A 6,354-nucleotide genomic window follows, 5' to 3' on the forward strand; every position below is an offset into this window, starting at 1 on the left:
AAACTGAAACCGTTGATCTTGTTGAATGGAATTTTGGTATTGTAGTGTAGCATACTTCTGCAGACACGAGACTTGGCAAGCAAGGTATTGAAAATAAACGGTCAAAAATAAAAATGAATAAATCCTTGGCGCCTAAGAAATTCACATTTGTTTTTGTGTGTATCATTTATAGATTTTCGTCATTGTGTCATTGTTTCTTTTATATGTTAAGAGTTATAATAGAATACTTTTGGGTGAATTAGGTAACTGACCAAAATCACAATTGAAATGAAGAATATAGCATGTTAATTGGAGAAATTAAGTTACTAACCAAAGGGCAATGAACAAGAATGCATAATATAAAATAGAAAATTAATCTAAAAATTACATAGAAAGTTTGAAACATCCTATAGTATGAAACAAAAATACTTCTCTAAACATCCTATATTATGAAACGGAGGGAGTATAACATAGAAAACTCAAATTATCAAGTTAAACGTTCGTAAAAAATTAGATAGTTGTGACAACCAGTCCCGCGGACCGCACTAGTCCACCGCTACCCGCTCCAACGGACCCCAAGCTGGCCCTACAGGACATCGATCCTAACCCCTCACTGTGGATATCCAAATTCACCAGGAGGTTATTGGTGCGCCAGGCGTTCCTCGAACCCTGGTCTCCACCTTTTAACAACCTTCACACAGCTCAATTGGTGACAGCTTGTCCTGTGGGAAGGTTGTAAAGGGTGGGGACCAGGGTTCGAGGAACGCCTGGCACACCAATAACCTACTGGTGGATTTGAATAACCACAGTGAGAGGTTAGGATCGATGTCCTGCAGGGCTAGCTTGGGACATATGGGGGCAAGCTAGCAGGGGCTAGTGGGGTACACGGGACGAGTTGTTACAATAATTAAATGATATATTATGGAATAAAGCATGATAGTAATGGTTTGGGCGGCGTTGATAAAATGGTAATAATAGTGATAATAATAGTGGTGATCGTGACGATGATGGTGGTAAGGATGCTAGCGTCTGCGATAGCTGGTGGTGATGTCAATGGAAGTAGTGGTGGTTAGTGACTGTCGAGTTAAACAAATGCAAAAAATATATATACCCTAAAGGTTACAAGAGAACTCAAAATTTCAAAGTATACCAAATAAAAAATTGCTATCTACAAAAAAATTTAATATATATAACGGCCCTAAATTGTCGACCTGAATGTTATTAAAAATACCTTGTCTTATATCCATGATATAATATTTTCTATATTATAACTTTTATCTATATTATGTTTCTCCAATACTAACAAACCAAATGTGACGAAAGGAACAAAATTCTTATAAACTGTAGTCAAATTATTTATGCAATAGAATATATATTTTTAGTTATAACTTATAAGAGAATTAATGCATAATATAATTAATATATAATAATCTATATTAGAGGTTGTTATGTTCAGTTTTTGTTGTGTAACTTTTTGTTACCTAGCCATCAAGTGAGAGAAAAATATTGTAATTGTTGGTTATATATAAGGGTTAATTTGGACATTAATATACATAATACATAGAACTAGGATCTAATGTGCAGTACACCGCAGAATAATGTTTGTATTTTAAAATTTTCAGAAAAATATTAGATTATACTATGATGGATTTGTTTAAACGAAGTACACTTGTGGTTGTAGTTGCAAAAGTTTGCATAAACATTTGGTTTGGCTCCTAGCCTCCTAGGGTTATCAATTGCATAAACTAATAATTAAAAATTGGTATGTTAACGAAAGTCCTATGAATGATTGACGCGCATATGCGATTATGGTGGTTAAATATTAAAAATTATCATAATAAATATAATATATAATTGTAAAAATTCTATTATCATGATAAAATAAAAAAAATAAAAGTAAATATGATTAATAATTAAAATCATATATGAAGTACTTAATAATTCTTCAAGAACAAATAAATGTTGTAGTAAAACATTAAATAATAATTCATATTAGAAAATTTGTGTTAGAGAATGGTTAGTATTTAAGATTAACATGAATATATATTGAACTTGATAATTTGATTTTTAAACATTGGTTATAACCAGTTATAAATATAAAAACCTATTTACCGCAAAAAAATATTTTATTTATATATACAATTATGTTAAAATATTACTTTTATATTATTATTTAAAGTATATGATTTAAACCTTTTATTTTTAGATTTAACCCGTAGTATATACGTAACTAAATACTGATATTACATATATGTTCAATATTTTTTATTTATAGAATCTTAATAATTGTAAAAATCATATACATAATTTGAAATGTACAACATATAATTAAAAGGTATAATTTCAACATTCAAATCTAGTTCACTAAAGTTACTCACATAGATTTCATATAAATTTAAATGATGAAATGTTGCAACAAACATATATGATTTTTTTCTTTTGTCAAACATATGAAAAACCCTTATAGAAGTAACAATTAGGCTCTTTTGCGTTTATGAGATATTTGAAAGATGGCTAAACTGAAGACAAAAATTAATTCGTAAAACAGTGTAGAGTTCACGACATAGAGAGTGAAAGTTAGACTTAAGACAGGATGCTTACAGAAGAATCTCATCTTCAATAGTACCCCAATTTCCATGACCACTCCCTCATGTTGTTTATCACTTACTAACATCTTCAAGTAACAAAAAAAATCACAAAACATTAGAAGTTAAACAACCCAACTAAAATAGTGAACAAAACAAAAAGAAAGCTTACTCACGATATGTCCCACTACGACGCTTATAAGTTTTTTGTGGTCATTCAACATCAGCTGATTCACCAGTGAAAAATCCACCACAGCACCTACTCCATGACCACCTCCACCACAGTATTCACCAACATACCCACTTCGCCGTGCGTCATCTCATCAACATATATATTTCCGGTTTAATGTTTGCAAACATCATATATGTGAGATGGAATGAGTGTGAATCCTCCTAGATTTATGGCTGAATAAAATCTTTACGAACCTAATTAACGTGAAAGCATTAGGATATAGAATATTTTCATTATTAGATCTTTATTCGAGAATGCAAATCACGATTGATAGAAAGATTTTTTTTATCAAAAAATCGAGAAAATATTCCTATAAATGTGACTTTTGTTATCATCATAAAATAAATAATTAGTTACCATATTTATCAGAATCTAATTACTTGTGATTTTAATGTATTTTAATCGGTAAATCAGTTTCAATAATTTAGTTTAAACTTATCAATGGAATAAGATATAAATATTTTCCAACTCTAAGCCTTTTTGGCCAAAACTGTTGTGAAAATGTTAATATACATATAAGTGATTGATGGTTAGAGCGGTTAAAAAGTGAATCTCTATTATATTATTTAAGCAACCTTTAAACAAATAACCCTATTCCTGTAATATATTACACAAATGCCACTGTATTTAATTACAAAATATAATAACCTCATCTTAATATTAATTTGTTGTAACCAAAAAATGGTTACCCAGAAAATAGCAATTGAAAAAGGGAGACTTGCAAAATTAGACCCCTTACTTGAGTCAATTGCAAGACTAGACTCCTCCTTTTCTCTCTCCAACATTTACCACTTTCTGCCTACTAAATCTTCTGCCATTCATTGTATTCACAGAAGTGCCATTATTTCTGATTTATTTGAATTTCTTGCGAAAATGTTTATTACATCCATATCCTCATCTTCTTGTCTTATTTACGGTTGTACCACCGCCATCAATTTTCCAACAACCATGAACAACTAAATTTGAAGCTCTTAATGCTTCAACAACCCGATTTGTGAGCTTAAATAACACCCAATGCTATGAGAACTTCATTTTCTTCCATCTCCTCTCCATTTTAATCGAAAAAATTGAAAGTTCGTTAATCTTGTTATATCTCGTGAACAAGGGAAATTGGCGCTGTGTTTCTTCAGTAGTGACTAAGTACGACGTCCTCGGTGCTTGACATTGCGAAACCACCACCGATAAGATTATTTTCCGGTAGATTTCGTGATTTTCTTTGTTTTTTTGTCGAAATTAGACTTCATTTGTTAGTCCAACTGTCATCATATCATGTAAAGTCTACTATGTGGTCAGTTTTACAATTTAAAATTTATCGACTTTCGAGCCCGTAGACTAAAATTTCAGTCTCCTTAATTTCATTTGAAAACAAAAAAATATAGTTTAGACTGCATTATAATATTTACAACCGATACCTCGTTTGCAGTCTACTAAGGTGTATTTTCGCAATTGACCAAATTCTTGACTTTTTAGTGATGACTGCATTTCTAAGTCTTCTTACGATAATAAACGAGTAGACTTCTATAGTGACTATTTTTGGAGTTGACCAAAATATTTAAGCATTGACCGTAATATTATTATATTAAAATAACTAGTTGACTGCAAAAGAAGTCTACTAATCAAAAAATTAAAATGTTGGTCAACCCCAAAAATGACCACGACAGACTGCAAACGAAGTCATCATTACTATAGACTTCGTACGTAGTCTACTTGGCAAAAGTCAAACTTGGTCAATTGCAAAACTAACCACGACGAAGTTTACATTTTCTTGTTGACGGATAGATGAAGTCTACTTGTTAGACAGAAGTCTACTGTAAAGTCAATGGGTTGGTCAATTGCAAAAATAACCAGAGTAAACTATAATTGAAGTTAACAAGTGGAACTTTCCATTGAAGTCTACCTAGTTTTATCTATTTAATTGCAAAACTGACCAAAAAAATAACAAAGGATGACCACAAAAGAAGTCAACCAGTTCTGGTAGACTTTGTCCGCTGTCTACTTTGTTAAATTGTAATTGCAAAAATAGACCACAAAAAATAGACTTCATTTGAAGTTATCTTCGTATAGTCTACTTTATATTTACCCATTGACGTCAACATGAAGTCAGCAGAATTTGAAAACCAAATTATTGCAAATTGGTGAATAATTTTTAATATTTTCTTGTTGTATTCTTTGATATATGTTATTTACTTGCCTCTGTATGTTTTTGACATGAATCCATATTATACATATGGAGAAATCAAGTTTTTGGTTTTTATAGGCAGTTAGGTCATTAAAGTAGACTAATTTACGAAGTCAAAGCGTTGGAGTTATTTGTGAAGTCTGTATATTTGAAATAGTGTTTAATTGAAATTTATAAAATTTTCTTTTTGATTTTGTAGTTCATTTGTTTTGTATCGGTTATGTACTTGCCTCTGTCTATTTTTCTGATGATAATATATTATACTTTTGTATCAATCATGTTTTTGGTTTTGTTAGGCATCTAGGTTATTGATTTAAGACTTCTACGGATAGTCAGCTATGTAATGAGTATTTGACTTGCTGGTTACTCTTTCAGGTAGATGGCGCAAATACCTGTTGTTTATGGAGTATGGGTGACGAGAAATGGGTCTTGGCATTTTGATATGGATGGACGCAAAGGTGGGAGAATGTTTTTTTTGCGACACAGCTGTACATACGCTGAGCTTCTTGAAATGGCTGTAGAAGATTATCTGATTGACAAAGAAACAGAGATGGTTCAGTTATCGTATCCCTTAACCGAGATGATGCTTCAGCAATTGCCCCAAGATACCCCTCCTGTCTATATCACAAATGATAGATCAGTTCAAAACTTGATAGATTTTAGTAGTAGGAATGTTGTTCGCCTTTGCGTCTCTACGCGATGCATGGATGGACAGCCGGTTAAGGAATGTGTTAATGATATAAACAACACTTGTTCTATTGACGATGGGAAGCCAACAGATGAATTTGGTGACGATGTAGATCCAGGTGCCGATGAATGTGTTGAATAATGTTAAGAAGCTCTCCATGATACTACAGATGAGAAGCCAAAAGATGTTGATGACATGGATTTCGATTACAGTGAGTACGGGAAATTTGAAGATGAAGATGATGATGAAGATGGAGATAACCTGGATGTAGATGCTGAAGAAGGGAAACTGTTTGTTGGTGATATTCATTGACAGTTAAATAATCCTTGGATAGACCAACTGAAAGTAGATCAATGCTTTCCATGCAATCATGATGTCAAAACAGAGGTGCGTTTGACTGCCATTATGTTGAAATTCTCTTTCAAAATTAAGAAGTCCACAAAGTCTCGGTTAGTGGCAATATGCTCTGTGCCAGCATGCACGTGGAGGGTCGTGGCCACTGTGAAGAATGATCCAACCACTTTTTGGGTCACCAAATATCTGAACGTGCATACATGTTCTATTGTGGACCGCATAGCTCACCGTAAGCGTTGCACCTCCAAATATATTGGGATGCTTTTTGTAGACCGGGTAGGAATAGTAGATGGTGTTGTCCCACAACATATCCAAGATTCAATGAGGACAATGTTCG

The sequence above is a fragment of the Camelina sativa genome, chromosome 10, assembly GCF_000633955.1.
Source record: "Camelina sativa cultivar DH55 chromosome 10, Cs, whole genome shotgun sequence".
Taxonomy (NCBI): domain Eukaryota; kingdom Viridiplantae; phylum Streptophyta; class Magnoliopsida; order Brassicales; family Brassicaceae; genus Camelina; species Camelina sativa.